We start from the raw sequence: 18,557 nt of genomic DNA, 5'->3' as shown, positions 1-18,557 counted from the left end.
TCGGCCACAGCGATGCAGGCCGATACATCAGCATGTACTTGTTCTATATCATCGCCTACCCATTGTATCAGCATTTGATGTAATGTAGAAGGTATACATTGATTGGTGTGAATCCAATCTCTGCCTAGGATTAAACTGTAATTTCCTTCTACATCAGCGACGAAGAATGCAGCAGCAAGGGTCTTAGTCCCGATGGTTAATTCAACGGACGTGACTCCCCTGGCTTTGATCGAACTATCAGTTCCAACACCGCTGAGGGTCATGTTGGTCTTGACAAGTTCGTCATCTTGTTTACCTAATTTTCTGTACAATGAATAAGGCATTAGATTTACAGCCGCCCCTCCATCTACCAACATCCTAGCAACCGGTATCCCATCAATGTGGCCGCGCACGAAGAGCGGCTTTAAATGGTTTACCGATTCCTTTGGTTTAGTAAAGGCGGCTTCTTTAGGACCAAAATCAAACTGGGCAACAACAGGTTCATCGTCGCCGATAATAGTACAATCGGCAGAAAATGTAATAATATTTACATCCATACCTGGGCGTTCTGGAGAAGCCTCGTAGTCGACCATGTCTTCTCCCAGCAGGTCGTCCTCCTCCATTGATGTTGTCGTGTCGTTGGAGGCCTCCTGGTGAACGGCGGACGGTCCGCGCGCGGAGGCCGGATGGTCCGCGCCTGGTGCAGGTTGTCCAGACGCTTCCTGGTGAAAGCCGGACGGTCCGTGCGTAGGGGCCGGACGGTCCGCGCCTGGTGCAGATTGTCCAGACGCCTCCTGGTGAGGGACGGACGGTCCGCGCGCAGAGGCCGGACGGTCCGCGCCTGGTGCAGGTTGACTTTCTATTTCCGTGGCCGTTTGTTTTTTCTCGACGGCCTTTGGTCTCCAATTCTTTTGCGGTGGCGGGTATAGTGGATGTGTGTCATTGAATATCTTTTCCGCCTCTTTCTCCTGGCTCTCCTTCACTCTTAGGCGCTGTAATTTTCTCTTTTGGGATCGTGTCAATCCCGCCGGGCACCATCGAGGCATGGAGTATTTTGGATCGGCTGTTTTGACGATAGCCGTATCCTTTTTGGTTGTGTTATCCTTTTTGGTTGTGTTGACCGATTCACCAAAAATCATTGGCCCTTTATTGTCCCCCTGTATGACAACATCTGCAGTGCCTATTTTGATGATGTCTTTTTTCGTTGTTCTTTGAGTTGCTACAGGCATATGCCCCCCTGCCGGATTGGTCGGCCTAGGAGGCCGAGTAGTCCGGCAATCTTGTTGGGCCTGTGCCTGGTGACCAGATTCAGCAGCGCTCAATCGGTCTTGCACTGGCGGCGCCAACCTATCAAAAACGGATGTTTGGGGTGCCCCCCAGGTGGGGTACTGTGGCATCCCAAATGGATATGGTGGCATGCCCCACATTTGATTTGGGACATATAGTGGAGGTAAGTATGTGTATGGATATGGCATAGATGGATAAGGGGGTGGAGGGGTCCATGTCGGTATGTTAGGTCTCAATTGTACAATAGGACCTTTCATTTCTTCCGATTGGTGAGGTGGTCCAATCGGCCTGACCTGACGTTGCTCATGAATGGGTGAGCGGGATCGCTTTGGTGGCCGGTCACTGGGGCCGGCCTTATTTTTCACGTATTTAGACAACAATTGATCGAAAGTCGGGCCAGGCTTGATCAGCCGACCAGCTGCTTTAAATGTATTTATTTTCCACGTACCTATCTCGGGTCGTCGTGGTTTGAAGGTACGTGGTTGCTGCGGGTCCTGAGCACGGCCGGACCGTCCGCTGGAGTTCGCCAGACCGTCCGGAGAAGCGTCGGACCGTCCGCGTCTGGATGGCGAACCGTCCGCGATGCGCAAAATGGGTTCTTGCGCCTGTCTCCCTGTCTGTGTTGGCCCCCCAGTGCCAGAGGCTGTGATGGTCACCTTCAAGGTCTCCCCTCCATCAGGAGTCTTCTCGGCCACCACTTTTCTGCAAGAAGTTTTATGATTCCCACCGGCCTCTCTTGCATCGCCGATGACTATTTCTTTGCCTTTGCCTTCATCGGCTGTGTTTGGCCGAGTCAGGACTTTCTTGCCCTCAAAGTCGATCATGTTCATTGGAAAGGGCTCCGTGTCCACCTGCATTTCCTGAAATTTCAATCGTCCTTCGTTAATGGCCGATTGAATCTGTCGACGGAATACATTACAATCATTAGTGGCATGAGAAAATGAGTTATGCCACTTGCAATATGCACGACGTTTTAGCTCGTCGGCGGATGGAACAGTGTGATTTATTTTAATGTTGCCATTTTTGAGTAATTCATCAAATATTCTATCACACTTACCAACATTAAATGTAAACTTAACCTCCTCTTGCCGTTTCTTTTGAACCGGCTGTAAGGAGGCACAAGCCGAAGATTTGGCCTGCTTTGGCCAAACCATTTCAGCAGCATACACCTCTGCTGATTCGTCTTCTGAGCTACTTTTGTCGCATTCTACTACATGTACGTTGTGATGAATTGTTTTAGCAGTTTCTTTGCTTCGGCTTTCACAAGCCAAAGCTCTCTGGTGTAATTGTGCTAGTGTAAAGAATTGGATGTCTTCTAATCTTTCTTTTAAATAATATCGTAGACCATTAAAGGCTAATCCTACTAGCTGTTTTTCTGCTAAATGAATTTGAAAGCATCGATTTCTTGTATCTCGGAATCTCTGGATGTAATCATTAACCGATTCATCTTTTGTCTGTCGCAATGACACTAAATCTACCAAATCCAACTCATAGTCACCGGAGAAAAAATTATCATGAAATTTTTGTTCTAGATCCCCTCATGATGAAATGGAATTAGGAGGTAAAGTGGCATACCATGCAAACGCGGTTCCTGTTAAAGATAATGAAAATAAGCGCACGCGAAATGCCTCTGTGTCGGCCAATTCTCCCAATTGTGCTAAGAACTGGCCTATATGTTCACGCGTGTTTTTCCCTTGGTCACCCAAAAATTTTGCGAATTCGGGTATTCTAGTTCCCTGTGGGTATGGGTGGTGATCAAATCGGCTGTCATAAGGTTTCCGATATGATTGCCCCCCAGGGACCATGCTTACTCCGAGCTTATCTCGGAACGCCCCGGCTATTTCTTCTCTCACTATATCAATGGCAGCCGGTGCAAGACCACTGGCTCTCTGGTCAAACATAGGTGGGGTTGGTTGCATGTTGGTATGTTGTCGTTCCCCCATTGGTTTGAGCTACGTGGTGCATTGCCACTTGCCCTATATGGTTCGTATGTTTGATCGTTCCTTTCCGGCCTTCTAGGTGGGGCCGGAAAGTTTTCCTGGGCTCTAGATCTCGAATTAATAGGTTGATGCATTGTATAGTGCGATGGGAAGTGTTGCTGGGACGGGTGAGGATTCAGGTAGCAATCCTCCTCAAAAAGGTCATGCGCAGACTGTCCGGACATTGGCCCGGACCGTCCGTGATTATGTGCGGTCCGTCCGTCGTTGTACGCGGATGGTCCGACTGAGTAGTTTAGATTCTGTGTCGTGTGTGGTGGTTCGGGCGCATATCTAGGTAACTCATTAAAAATAGGCCCGACTGTTGTTGGCCCGGACGGTCCGCGCTCACGTGCGGACGGTCCGGGCATGTGCAGATCGGCTGATTTGCTGCTGATTTGCGGTTGTTCAGGGTATGTGTCCATCGGCATCCCATAAAGGGGTTGTGACTGGTCGTGACAACCTGTAGTCGATGTGTTACGCGTGTTACCTCCTAACTCAACCTCGTGTGAAGGAAAATTTGCGATGTTAGATTTATCGAATGCACGTACTAGTCTCTTAACATCGCTTTGCATACCCCCTATGATGTTCTGCATTTGTTCACGATGTTCTTCTACATAATTTCTAAGAGATTGTAGCTCGTTGGTATTACTTACATTGGGGATATCTGGCGTGGGTTGAAGCGAAACCGGATCCGTCGCCCGATGTCGGACGACCTTGTTGTTCCTGTCCACTTTGAAGTTGGCCAAGAATTTTGCTTTCGCCTCCTGGATCATCCGCTCCTTGTGCTCCTCAAACTGGAGCTGCTCGTCAGCCGGCAAGGTTTCCCAAGTCGGCTCTATGATGTTGCTTGGAGAAATATCAGAGCTCTCCCTTGAACCGGCCATTTGAGGGCCGATTTGATGAGCCTAGTATGTGTTGTCCCCAGCGGAGTCGCCAAAAAGTATGTTGACGCCTTTCCGGAGCGTCAAACACTCAACAAGAACCGTGGCGGTGCCCTCTGCACAGGGGCGGACGGTCCACGGCCTGGTGCGAGGCGCGGTGGTACTCTCTGCGCAGGGGCGGACTATCCGCGGCCTGGGGCCGGACGGTCCACGGCCTGGTGCGCGGCTAGGGCTTCTCTGTCTGACGACCGGACGGTCCGCGCGTACGCAGGGGCGGCGGAAGTCGCCGGCGGCGGCCTGGATCTCGCTCCCGGGAGGGACCCCGTCGGGGAGGAGAGATCCTAGGGGTTGTCTAGGCTCGGGCCGGCCGACCTAGACTCCTCCAATCGACGTAGAGCCGAAGAGAGGCGAAGAATTTGGGGATTGAGAGGTTAAACCTAAACTAGACTAGAACTACTCCTAGGATAAAATGCGAATAGAAGTTGTATTGATTCGATTGTTGATGATTACAAATCGGCCGTAGACCTCTCTTTATATAGAGGAGGGGGGCTGGACCCTTTACACGACTAGATTCCGAGTTAATTCCGTGAATCTAGCCAACAATCATAGCACAAAACTCGGAACCCTAAACTGTTCTGCGCAAGCGCGGACCGTCCGGCCTCAGGGCCGGACCGTCCGCCCGCTCAATTTGGTGCTCAACACCTTCTAATTTATTTCTGGTGGAGCTTATGGTTGGAGAGAAACAACAGAATCTTCAAGGGTCAACAGAGAACGACAGAGCAAGTGGTGCAGATGGTGAAATATCTTGTGGGTAGAGGTCTGGCCTGATAGTAGTGTCTGGGGGCCTGGTCAAGGGGTTAGATTTTTTTTCCTTTCAGTGATTCTAGTTAGGTCTTGCTTGCCTAGTTGTTTTGGTGTTGGCGCCAGCTTTGGTGCCAGTTTTTTACAATGTTTTCTCTTTTTGTCTAATATATTAGAATGTTTTCTCTTTTTGTCTGATATATTGGAATGACAATTCTTTTGCCTTTCCATAGTTTCGCTTCTATGCCCTTCTGAAAGCGCGATTCGCCGATTCCTTGTTAAATTGCCCTCAAGATTTCCAAAATTACCCTCACCTTATCCACACAGGCTCATCTCTCCAATGCGTGTGCGTTTTTCCTAGCTCCTCTCTCCTGGTCGAGTTCCTTGCCCCGCCGCCGCACCCAGGCCACCGTGCCGCCGCAGCCTAAAGCCATCACGCCTCCCTCGACGTCGCGACCAACACCATCCTCCCTCGACGTTGCAGGCTCTGTTGTGACCAGTGCAGACAGTGTGCAAGCAGTCCATTTGAAACATTCAGCAAATGTGCAAGTAGTCCATTTGAATCAGATAGTGCTAGCAGTCCATTTGAAACATTCAGCAAATGTGCAAAAGCAGTCCATTTGAATCAGATAGCACCCATATTTCATAAGGGTAAAGAAGCAAATATAGCTCCTCATAGAGAGCACCTTGCCTGCTCGCGAGCCTTCGATGAGCTTCAAAATTCGGCTACAAGAGAACATTTTTGTGCTACATGCTAGTACACTTGACAAAGGAGATTTACTATGCCTCCAAGGAAAAAAAGAGAGGAGCAAGCAGATCACTCGACGACCAGTTGTTAAGCATTATTTTGGCAGAGAGACAACCGAGTTCCAAGTTTGACGAACCGCTTCCGATTTATTTCAGAAAGCAATCGATCAGAGAATAGCAAAAAATTAAAAGATATTAGGATACTTGGTAGCTGAAGAGTTTCTTCCTGATCTGCAAGAGGAAGTCAGGGACATCATGAGTCTCCGCCAAATACGCTCGCAACACAAACTGCTGCAATGCTGGATGAGATCTGTAAGGAAACAAACAGCCATAACCGAGTCGACACACCTCAGGAAGCTTTTGCCTGAAGGAGACGCTGAGCCTGGCGTCCAGCGTGTTGTCGCAGACGATCCTGCCGTCCTGGGATGCGAGCACCACGCCGCCGGAGCTGCGTCGTGTTCGTCACCACAGTTCACAAGCATCATCATAAGTTCATCGCCCCTCGTCACTGTTCCGCAGAGAAGATACCTTTCGTAGTGGCGGCAGCATCATGTAATGTAATGTAATGTCATTAAGTACCAGGATGGCCCGTGCGCGTCTCGGCTGCTCCTCTGCGTAGTCCTTCTTGGCTGCCTCCAGCACCGCCTCCACCAGGCCCTGAGGACAAGCCAACGCAACGCAACCCGACCTGCACGATGAGGCCCTTGAGCAGGACCGGTCCTGAGATTTTATGGACCCGGGGCGAAACAAAAAATTAGGGCCCTCAAAAAAATTTGAATGATAAAAGTCTATAATATATATACTTTCTTCTAAGTATATAAGCAATTTTTTGAATGATAAAAAACTATAATATATCAAAACAACTTCAAATCTTTATACATATTATCTCAAAATTTTCTTTTAATGTTTTTTGATGCGAAGTAATTGATAATAGTGTTGCTATCAACTTCGTCTAATAATTTTTCTCAATGTATAAAGTAGCCAATCCGTTGAGGCGATCTTGAGACATTGTTGACCTTAATAGTTCTTCAACAATTTCAACTTTAAAAAGCTTCTCTAAGCCGATGCCACAGTCACAAGCACAGTAAATAATATCCAATAAGAGATTGAAATATTTGGATACATATCTATTTGCCAAACATACTCAAAAAATTTTCATAAAAGACATTGGTATTTCAGGCAAACATAACTTCAAAACCTTCAACTCAGATAGTAGATCATTTACCTCAACGTTAAAACTGTCCTGCGAAGAGGGACAAGTGGAGCCGCAGCCGTACTATGCACAACACCTAAGATTATATATACGTGTATATTACTTGGGGCCCTTCCCAAATCGGAGGCCCGGTGCGACGGCTCCGCTTGCCCCCCTTCAGGACCGGCCCTGCCCTTGAGGACCCTCTTGTAGGCGTTGGCGTCCTTGTGACGCGCAGCAGCGCGTCGCCGGCGCTCTCCTTCATACCGGTGACCACGTCGTCCTGCGCCTGCAGCTATAGGTGTCCATCCGGGCCGCCCGACATGGACCCGGCCCGAGCCCGGTTAGGCACGACACGAATAGGGTCGTGCCTGACCCGACACACTATTGATTCGGGCTGTGCCGGTTCGGGTTTCGTGCCAGGACATGTGTCAAGCACGGCCCGGAGAGGCCCAAAACATGCCAGGCTGGCCCGAAAGCCTGTGGGCCATTTCGGGTCGTGCCCTCCACTGGCCCAGCACACCCTAAAAAATCAGGAATTACAAAAAAATTCTAAAATTCACAGAATTCATAGCAGAACGCACAAGCACACATAACATATGAAAACAGATAATTATGGAGCTGTGTGCAATGGCTGCCTCATTAAAAACCTTCTTAGGCAAAAACTCACACCTCATGAGAAAAAAAGCCTAAGAAGGAAAAAGGAGTACAGCCACAACTCCTAAGCCCTAAGGCATAAGTTCATACAGTCCATGAGTTCATTACAAGAATAAGCCATCAGGCATCATGCAAACAACTAAGCTAGCCAACCATCAGTCCACCACCAACTATTGTTTGTGTTCTTCCGCAGATCCGAGAGGGGAGAGGAGATTAGGGTTCGGACAGAGTCGTCGATGCGAGGGCGAGAGGCTGAGACTGAGAGCGTAAATGCGAGGGCGAGAGGCAGGGTGGGGCTGGGAGCCTGGGAGTGGGACGCGCTGCGCGCGGCCGGTTAACAGTACCGGGCCGCCGCGTGCCTCCCCTTAGACGGGCCGGGTCGGGCTAAACCTGACGGGATGAAATCCCTGGCCCAGCCCGACACGGCGAACGGGTCGGGCTTGCCCAGGCACGTTTGAAACCGGATTGTGCCAGTGCTGGGCCGGGCCATTTTCGTGTCGTGTCGCGGGCCACCCGGTGGGCCCGGCCCAGATGGACAAGTATACCTGCAGCAGCTTGATGTGCGCCGCGTTCAACTCCGTCGAGTACTCGCTGCATGCATGCGTGCATGCGCGCGTCCAATTTGCATCGATGAATGAATGAATGAATTCTGATGAGATGATAATAAAAATGAAGGGATGATAGAACACACGTTTCGCGGAGGGCACTGCCGCAGCAGAGCAGAGGCCGACAGGTGGTGGCGGCGCTGCGCTCCGCGGTGGCCACGAAGGCCGAGGTCTCCAAGCACGTCGCGCTGCTCACGTGGCCACTTGCTTACTTTCTATTCTCTACCCACCACTTTGCTAGCTCACTAATCATGAGCGGGATAGGCTCGAACAGAGAAACGAGCCCACAAAATTATACAGCCCGGTTCGGCTTACTAACCGTGCCTAGCGGATCAGGTCTAAAACAGGCTAGGCTTCACTGGGCCCGGGCCGGGCGGAGCGACCTGTTTGGCCATCTCTATCTCTGTGTTCAACTAAGCTTCTCCTACCTTAGCTGTAACTTTGGTCTTGGCTGGAAATGAATTAGGGAACGCAGCGATAATTGACGCTGTTGTCTAGTACTGTGATATATAGTTGTAAATTTGTTCTTAGACTTGCAAGTGCAGTCCAGAACGCACCGTTTAGGCCCTGTTTGGGAACACAGTTTTTCCAAACTGCAGTTTTTCAAATACTAAAGTATACTTTAGTCATGACATTACTACAGTTTACAATGCTTCAGTTTTCGAATACAAAAGTATCCAATACATCAATGTGTTTGGGAAAAACTTTGGTTGAGACCAATCAACCAGAGCGGGACCCAGCTGGCGCTCTCTTTACAGAGAAAAACTTTGGCTGAGACCAAAGTTTCCAAAACTGCAAAACAAGTGCAGTATTTACAATACTACAATTTAGTATACAGATATTTCAGATGAGTTTCCAAACACCTCAAAGATATAATACCACAGTATTGCTTCAATACTGTAGAATAACTTTGTTCCCAAACACCCCTTGTTGGTCAAGTGCTACACCTGGGAAGTGGAAGCTGATCATAAAACACGTACAAACAGGTACATGCAATGCAAGCACCGTAAAATATATGGTGCATTTTGCCATTTGTGTAGATTATGTTCGAACTAGCGGATCTAGATTCCATTTATTACATACATATATATAGATGCACGCCAGCTTTGAACTCTATAGACTATGACCCTCTTTGTTTCGGCTTCTGTCAGCTTCTGACCACCAAAAGCTGCTGCGGACTGGCAAACGCTCAGCTTTTCAGCCAGCTTCTATAAAATTCGTTGGGGCAAAAACCATCCAAAATCAATATAAACACATAATCGGTTGAGTCATTGTAATAGTAGGAATCCGTTACTTTCTAGATCCTGAGCCCTATGAACAACTTTATTTTTCTCCACACGTAATCGTAATAATACTCAGATTCTTCTCACAGCCAGATTCTCCCCACAGCCAGATTTTCAGAAAAACTGATCAGAAAAAAGTTGAACCAAACAGGCCCATATAGTCGTTCCACGGACAGCTTGAAGAATGCAGGTCCCCGCACAGATTGGCGCTGTCAGTCCCTCTGGTATTATTATTCCAGGGTGGAGCGAGGACAAACAAAGCGTCTGATTGCCACGCGGTCCTTGACTAGTATGCATGACCAGGACCATGCAGCACACAGTGGACAGTGCCGCCCCCGGCGAGAGATGAAGTGGAGCACTAGCAGCAACTCCGCAAGGCTTGCTGCAGCCAGTGAACCGCGAGATCGGGCCGGATACCGGCACAGTGCCCCGCCGTGTCGGTCCCTAGCGACGCAGCAACCACCGCCGGTCGCCATCGCCCAACCGCCGCGCGGGCCGGCCGCCGCCGTTTGCCAGTGCCCGCCCGCCTCCGAGGCGCAGCAGATAGCTAGCTAGACGGGGCCGTACGTGCCTTAACGCGGTCGCCAGTCGCCATGGGAGTTCGTCTTGCTTGCAACATCGAAGCTGTGGCGCTACGTCGCTGGCGGCCAAGATTGGAGGACCCGACCCGACCTCACGTTCCATAAAACAGACGGAAAAACCTATTTCTCGCTTCCGTATCATCGGAAACGTGATCAGGTCATGAACGGGAGCAGAGTAAACATAATTTTGTGAAAACGAATGAAAACAAAAATGCTAATGAAAACTCGTAATTTAATACAAACACAAATGGTATTGATGGTTGAGTAGTGATTGATTGGCAGGACAATAACTATAAACAAACAGATATAGAGAGACAACATTTTATTGTTGCTTGGTTGCTAATAGTGTACATATAGCTACTTCCGATGTTGTTTAACACTTTAGACCATTTGTCGTTGAAAAGAGCCGATGGTTACAATGTCGCTAGTAGGCCTGGGCATAAAAACCGAAAACCGAAAACCGAACACCGAAACCGAAAAAACCGGAACCGAAACCGAACAAACCAGATTACTTTTCGGTTACCAATCTGCAGAAACCGAAATAAGTTCGGTGTTCGGTTTTTTATTTTGGTTTAAACCGAAAACTGGAAGCACATGGGCATACACCGAATCAGGCCATCAGTTGAAGTTGGCCCATCAGGCCATCAACCCATCACGCATACGCCAAATCGCCATTCGCCATTACGCCATCGCTCAGAGCCCTAGACGCCCACCGCCCGACCACCGAACGCCCAAACCCTAGCCAAGCGTCGCCGCTCGCTTGCCGTCCTGCTGAGTCACCGGCTCACCGCCTGGGCGCCTGGCGGCCACCGCGCGCCACCAGTGACCAGCCGCAGCCGGTCGGCCACCGCCCACCAGCCCACCGTCCACGTCCAGTCGTCCAGACGAAAGCCAGCACGGCAGCACGCTGGCACCGCTCGCCAGTGCCGGGCAGTCGGCCACGCCGGCTTGGAGTTGGTGGCTTGTCAGTCGCCACTCGCCACCAGCGGCCAGCCCAGCAGCCTGCAGCCGGCACGGCTCGCCACTCGCCAGTGCCGGGCAGTCGGCCATCGCCAGTGGCCCCCGTTGTGCTGACTGTGGTTTTATTCGTATTCGATTTTTCGGTTAAACCAAAAAATCGGTTAACTGAAGGTCCGGTTTTTTATTTTTCGCAGAAGATTTCCCGTTTTCCAGAAACCGAAGTTATAAAAAAACCGAACCGAAAAAAACAGTTAACCGATTGCCCAGGCCTAGCCGCTAGTGCTATAAGTTTTCACCTAAAGACGTAGGGCTTGAGTTTATATAATAATACATATTAGGCTCATTCATATTTATCAAATACGGAATAAATATGGGTTCAAATCGAATAAAAACGGGATCCCGCAAAAACGGACGAAATAAACCATCTGTTGTTTCCATCCTGTTTCCATATTTTTTCGTAAATACGAAAACGGTCAGGTCAAATGTTGAAAACGGTATGGGTCGGAGCGAAATTTTATCCGTCTGTTTTCAACCCTATGCACAGGCGTATGGTGCGCAAACTGTCTCACAGTCGATCGACGTATACATAGCTGGCCATATCATCGGCTAGGCGCACTGGTCGTCACCTTGTTCGTTTGGTTTTAATCCATATATGCTTTTATTGCTTCTATAATATTTTCTGATTGTTAATCCAGATATAACAAGGTGCAACAATTGTTGATGTTTAGGGGTCCTGGTCTAATTAAATTTTAGGATCGAGGGTTGGTCGCCCTGCCCCCCCCCCCACCCCACTTTCTAGGGCCCACAACCTATAAACTAGCCAGATAGGTTATAGCTTACACAAACGAACGCAAATAATATGATATTAGAGTTAAGAATATTGTAAATGACACTACCAGATAGATTAATGTTTGCTATGGATTTTTTTGACCTTGTTAGAGAATTAGATTGTTATCTCAACATACTTATTGCTCATTAAATGTTATTTACAATACTAGAAACTGTGACATCAGCTCAAAGGGGTCTTAAAACTAAAATTATTAAAGAATTATTTACATTCTATTAATATTGAAGCCATCATTAATGATTTTGCATCTAGAAATGTTGGAAGTCACTTTTAGGGCTAGTTTGGCAACCCTATTTTTCTAAGGGATTTTCATTTTCCTAATAGAAATTAGTTTATTTTTCCATGGAAAAATAGGAATCATTGAAAAAATGGAGTTCTCAAACTAGCCCTTAAAGAGATTCCTACAGTATATTTGAGATAATAATTGTACTTCTATTTTTTATTGTTCAAGTTTTTTATGAAACATCGAATTATTCAAATTAGTTGATATATAATATTAAAAATTAGTTCAGTTCTTATGGTATAAGAGGCTCCGTTTATAATCTCGTCCCGGGCCCCATAAAACTCAGGAACAAAACTGTTAAAATTCAGAAAAAATCTTGAAAGTTCGCTTCTATATAGTGGGATGGTAGAAAGTTCATTCCTACATAGCAGAGAAAGTTACCATAAATCTACCTATCAATAAATAAGAGCAACGACGAAAGGGTCTCTAGTGTAATAGTTAAGGCTTTCGAGAAGCACCTTCAGATCCCAAGTTTGATCCCTCTCGGAGGCGAATTTCGGACTTGGTTAAAAATCCCCTCGGTGTGCCCCGCTCGCTCTCGAATTACGTCCTGCACGCCAACCTCCGGTTGGACCGTTGCAGAGTGGACGCCGACGGCTCGCTAGTGATAGGAGGCCAATGTTCGGAGATTTTCGGTCGAGACTATGTGTTGATCTCTTCTTAATATAATACCGGTAAGACAATCTTTCCCTCCCTGGTCGAATAAATAAGAACGACATCCTCCTCATAAATGGGATAGAAAATTCTTTTTGTTATTTGGTGGTGAGTATCTCACTCTTCCTTTATACATGTCGCCAACGAGACGATGATGCGCGAGAAGAGCATTGTCTCTAAAATCTCGCTCTGTCGAAGAACCCACACTGGTTGAGGCGAATTCGATGTTCATGCAGCGATCACGTGAGAATCACACCGATTAGGACAGATCGAATATAGTCGAGAGTGGTGTAGTCTTAAAAAAGGGGTAAAGGCCCCCACTGATGAGACATATTTGCCACTATAGCAAGATATGTCGAAGACGTACCACCATGTATGACAATATAGTAGTTGATCGAACTCTCATCAGGACCAAAAGGGAAGGGAGAACTAAGTGGTCAAGGTGCTCAACTGATACTTGAGCTTATAATATTTGTCGGGTATCATAATTAGGGGTACCCCCAACACTCCTAAACATGGCTGGTAACCACCATCAGTACAAGCTGCAGAGACTGATGGGCACCATTCAGGTCAAGGCTTCGTCTACCCAAGGGGCGCAATATCGCCTCGCCCGAGCCCAGCCTCGGGCGGGAACTGTAGCCCCGGATGAAGTTACGTCTCGCCCGAGTGCCTCCTCAGGCAGTGGGCGCACCCTAGGCACGCCCGAGGCCCAACTCGAGCAGGCTTCGTCGAGAAGCAACCTTGGCCAAATCGCCTCTCCAACCGACCGTATCGCAGGCGCATTCAATGCAAGGATCGTCTGACACCTTATCCTGACACGCATGCCTCAGTCGGCAAGGTCGAAGTGACCGCAGTCACTTCGCCCTTTTACTGACTGACCTGACAGGAAAACAGCTCCGCTCCGACTACTGTGCCACCCACCAGGATGAGGCTGACAACAGCCAAGTTCAGCCTCAGGCGCAACAGGAAGCTCTGCCTCGCCCGACCCTAGGGCTCGGCCTCAACCTCGGCCTCGGAAGGCGGTCTCCGCCTCGCCCGACCCCAGGGCTCGGCCTCAACCTTGGCCTCGGAAGGTGGTCTCCGCCTCGCCCGACCTCAGGGCTCGGCCTTGGGAGAAGTCTCCGCCTCGCCCGACCTTGGGCTCGGACCGACCGCGCCATGGGGGATACATCATTACCCTACCCCTAGCAAGCTCAGGCTACGGGGAACAAGACCGGCGTCCCATCTGGCTCGCCCCGGTAACGAGTAATTATGCTCCCCGCATGCGTCCATGACGACGGCGGTTCTCAGCCCCCTACGGAAGCAGGGAAACGTCAGCAAGATCCCAGCAGCACCAACAGCTGTACTTTCTACAGGGCTCAAGCACTTCTCCGACGGCCACGTTATCGCCTACGCAGGGCTCAAGCACTTCTCCGACAGCCACGTTGGCATGTACACAGGGCTCAGACACCTCTCTGCCGGACACGTTAGCGCCTAGCTACACACCCCCATTGTACACCTGGACCCTCTCCTTGCATCTATAAAAAGAAGGTCCTGGGCCTCCATGCGGGAGGATCGCGCGGGAGAACGAGCTGACAAACAGGCTCACTCTCTCTCTCTCACGAACGCTTGTAACCCCTACTGCAAGCTCACCCCCCTGGCGCGGGGTAACACGAGCCGCGTTTTCCCCCTTGTGTTCCATCTCGCGCCAACCCCATCTGGGCTGGGACGTGCATCGACAAATTTACTCGTCGGTCCAGAGACCCCCGGGTCGAAACACCGATAGTTGGCGTGCCAGGTAGGGGCCTGCTGCGTGTTGACGAACAACTTCCCGTTGAGATCCAGATGGGTAGTCTCCAGCAACCTCTTCAGCCCGGGACGCTGCTCCGTTTCGGGAGTCTCGAGTTCATGTCCCTCGACGGCAGCTACGACATGGTACTCCTCCCCCCGCAGTGCGACAGCGACAACGACGACCATCAGCTCGCCCGGCGGCGGCGAACTCGACGACGTCTTCCCCCCGTGGCGGAAGAGCAGCATCCGGGTTTCTCCCGCCGTCTTCCTCGCCGCAGGAGGAGGAGGCGGGGCAACCGTGGCCAGGCAGGAGGCGGCACCTCGTCGGCTGTCGAGCGAGTCGACGACACCGACGCCCCAGCGGGGGACATGTCAGGCGTTGTCCTCGCACCTGCGACAACGACAGATGTCGTTTCCCCGCAACATGCCAACCCCAAGCGGACAGATGACGCCAGCACACTCGCGAAGGGCTTGCTGGGCGTTAGCCTTGTACCTGAGATAACGGTGCAGTCCGTCCCCAACGCGACTTCGCCACCGTCCATCGATCAAGAGGTATCGTCCGTTTTCCACCCTGTGCCTTTTAGATTCAGCTTCGATCCACCAAGCGACCCCGCTTCGGTGAGCTCTTTCGTAAAGGCATACCCTAACCTTTCGGGGTACCATATGTGGTCATCTTGGGACTGACTGACGGTTGTCTCAACCTACGGGCCTCCGGGTTCCGAGGAAGAGGACGGTCCCGACTCCGGTTGGGATTTCTCCGGGCTCCGCGATCCTAGTGTCGTGCGAGACTTCATGACCGCATGTGACTACTGCCTCTCCGATTGCTCCGATGATGGCCTCAGCCTTGATGGCGAGGGTTGTGGCCCAAGTCGCGAATGTTTCCACGTCGATCTAGGGGGTCACGACGAAGGCAACCACCTCGGTATGCCGGAGGATGACGATCCCCTGGGCCTGCTTCTCGCGTTGACATCCTGCGGGAGCTAGTTGTGGTCCTAGTCCCTACGGGGGGTCAGGACACACAGCTCGAGCAAATCCGCGAGATGCAGGCCAAGCTCAACGAGGAAGCAAGGCAACTTGTGCAGCTCCGGCAAAACATCGAGCAGGAGTGGGCAGGCCGAGCACTCATCGGAGAAGCGCGTAATCAGGCCCGGGACGTCCAGCGCCGTATCGTTGACGATGCCAGGGCAAGGCTGCCCCCGGCCTCCAGCGGGGTCGGCCAGAATCTGGCTGCAGCGGCGATACTACTCCGAGCGATGCCGGAGCCATCCACCACCGAGGCGCTGCGTATCCAAGGAGAACTCAAGAATCTCCTGGAGGATGTCGTGGTCCGACGGGCCGAAAGCTCTGCCTCCCGAAGGCAAGGGTGCCCCCCGGAGCATCACGCAACGACTTCCCGACTCATGCGGGAGGCCTCCGTCCACACCGCGGGCACGCGGGATGCGACGCCTGCAGCCCCGGGTCGCCTCGGCAACGAGCCAACGAGCACCACCGCCGCGACCGTCGAGCCCGGCTTGACAAGAATGTGCGCTGAGGCTACCACCCCAGGAGTGGGGGACGCTACAACAGCAAGGTGGATCGGAGCCCCTCGCCCGAACCACCAGGTCTGCAAGCCTTCAGCCGGGCCATACGACGAGCACCGTTCCCGACCCGGTTCCGGGTCCCGACTACCATCACCAAGTACTCGGGGGAAACAAGGCCGGAGTTGTGGCTTGCGGACTACCGGCTGGCCTACCAGCTGGGAGGAACGGACGATGACAACCTCATCATCCGCAACCTCCCCTGTTCCTCTCCGGCGCCGCCTGGGCCTGGCTGGAGCATCTGCCTCCTGCGCAGATCTCCAACTGGGACGACCTGGTCAAGGCTTTCGCTGGAAACTTCCAGGGCACGTACGTGCGCCGTGGGAACTCTTGGGATCTCCGAAGCTGTCGCCAGCAGCCAGGGGAATCCCTGCGAGAATACATCCGGTGGTTTTCGAAGCAGCGCACCGAGCTGCCCAACATCATCGACTCGGATGTCATCGGGGCATTCCTCACCGGCACCACCTGCCGAGACCTGGTGAGCAAACTGGGCCGCAAGACTCCCACCAAGGCGAGCGAGTTGATGGACATCGCCACCAAGTTCGCCTCTAGGCAGGAGGCGGTCGAAGCTATCTTCCGGAAGGACAAGCAGCCTCAGGGGCGCCAGCAGGAAGACGTCCCCGAGGCGTCCGCCCAGCAAGGCATGAAGAAGAAGGCGAAAAAGAAGTCGCAAGCGAAGCGCGACACCGCCGACGCAGATCTTGTCGCTGCTGTCGAACACAGGAACCCTCAGAAGCCTCCTGGAGGGGCCAACCTGTTTGACAAGATGCTCAAGAAGTCGTGCCTCTATCACCAGGGTCCCGTCAAGCACACCCTTGAGGAATGCGTCATGCTTCGGCGCTACTTCCATAAGGCCGGGCCCCCGGCGGAAGGTGGCAAAGGCCAAGACAACGACAAGAAGGAGGGCGACAAGGCAGAGGAGTTCCTCGAGGTCCACGACTGTTTCATGATCTATGGTGGGCAAGTGGCGAACGCCTCGGCTCGGCACCGCAAGCAGGAGCGCCGGAAGGTCTGCTCGGTAAAGGTGGCGGCGCCAGCCTACCTAGACTGGTCCGACAAGCCCATTACCTTCGACCAAGGCAACCACCCCGACTGCGTGCCGAGCCCAGGAAAGTACCCGCTCGTCGTCGACCCCATCATCGGCAACACCAGGCTCACTAAGGTCCTCATGGACGGAGGCAGCAGCCTCAACATCATCTACGCCGAGACCCTCGGGCTCTTGGAGATCGACCTGTCCACGATCCGGGCCGGTGCGGCGCCCTTTCACGGGATCATCCCTGGGAAGCGCGTCCTGCCCCTTGGACAACTCGATCTGCCCGTCTGCTTCGGAACTCCCTCCAACTTCCGAAAGGAAACCCTCACGTTCGAGGTGGTCGGGTTCTGAGGAACCTACCACGCGGTGCTGGGGAGACCGTGCTACGCCAAGTTCATGGTCGTCCCCAACTACACCTACCTCAAGCTCAAGATGCCAAGCCCCAACGGGGTCATCACCGTCGGATCCACGTACCGACACGCGTACGAATGCGACGTGGAGTGCGTGGAGTACACTGAGGCCCTCGCTGAGTTCGAGGCCCTCATCGCCGACCTAGAGTGCCTCTCCAAGGAGGTGCCTGATGCGAAGCGCCATGCCGGCAACTTCGAACTGGCTGAGGCGGTTAAGACCGTCGCCCTCAACCCCAACAACGACGCCTGCAAGCAAGTCCGGATCGGCTCCAAGCTCGACCCCAAATAGGAAGCAGTGCTCGTCGACTTTCTCCATGCAAACGCCAAAGTTTTTGCGTGGAGTCCCTCGGACATGCCCGGCATACCGAGGGATGTCGTCGAGCACTCACTGGATATCCGAGCCGGTGCCCGACCCGTGAAGCAGCCTCTGCGCCGTTTCGACGAAGAAAAGCGCAGAGCCATAGGCGAGGAGATTCACAAGCTGATGGCTGCAGGGTTCATCAAAGAGGTATTCCATCCCGAATGGCTAGCTAACCCTATGCTTGTAAAAAAAGAAAGGTGGGAAATGGAGGGTGTGCGTGGACTACAGTGGTCTAAACAAGGCATGTCCGAAGGTTCCCTACCCTCTGCCTCGCATCGATCAAATTGTGGATTCCACTGCTGGGTGCGAAACCCTGTCATTCCTCGACACCTATTCAGGTTATCACCAAATCAAGATGAAAGAGTCCGACCAGCTCGCGACTTCTTTCATCACACCTTTTGGCATGTACTGTTATACTACTATGCCATTTGGCTTGAGGAATGCAGGTGCGACATACCAAAGGTGCATGAACCACATGTTCGGAGAGCACATCGGCCGAACGGTCGAGGCTTACGTCGATGACATCGTAGTCAAGACAAGGAGAGCCTCCGACCTCCTCTCTGACCTTGAAACGACATTCAAGTGTCTGAGAGCGAAGGGTGTGAAGCTCAATCCCAAGAAGTGTGTCTTCGGAGTCCCCCGAGGCATGCTCCTGGGGTTCATCGTCTCC

General features: G+C 51.7%; 1 long non-coding RNA gene across 1 annotated transcript; it reads right to left on the bottom strand.

Annotated features, from left to right (window-relative positions):
• Positions 1 to 4,593: 4,593 nt before the first annotated feature.
• LOC103635798 (uncharacterized) lies at positions 4,594 to 6,371 on the bottom strand. Its single transcript, XR_557631.3, has 2 exons — positions 6,023 to 6,371; positions 4,594 to 5,905 (listed from the first exon to the last, which is right to left on the bottom strand). It is a non-coding gene; the product is annotated as an uncharacterized lncRNA (long non-coding RNA).
• Between the last annotated feature and the right edge of the window lie 12,186 nt (positions 6,372 to 18,557).

The sequence above is a fragment of the Zea mays genome, chromosome 8 (assembly GCF_902167145.1).
Source record: "Zea mays cultivar B73 chromosome 8, Zm-B73-REFERENCE-NAM-5.0, whole genome shotgun sequence".
NCBI lineage: Eukaryota > Viridiplantae > Streptophyta > Magnoliopsida > Poales > Poaceae > Zea > Zea mays.
Note: the sequence above shows the minus strand (reverse complement) of the source record. Positions and strands in the feature narration are given on the sequence as shown.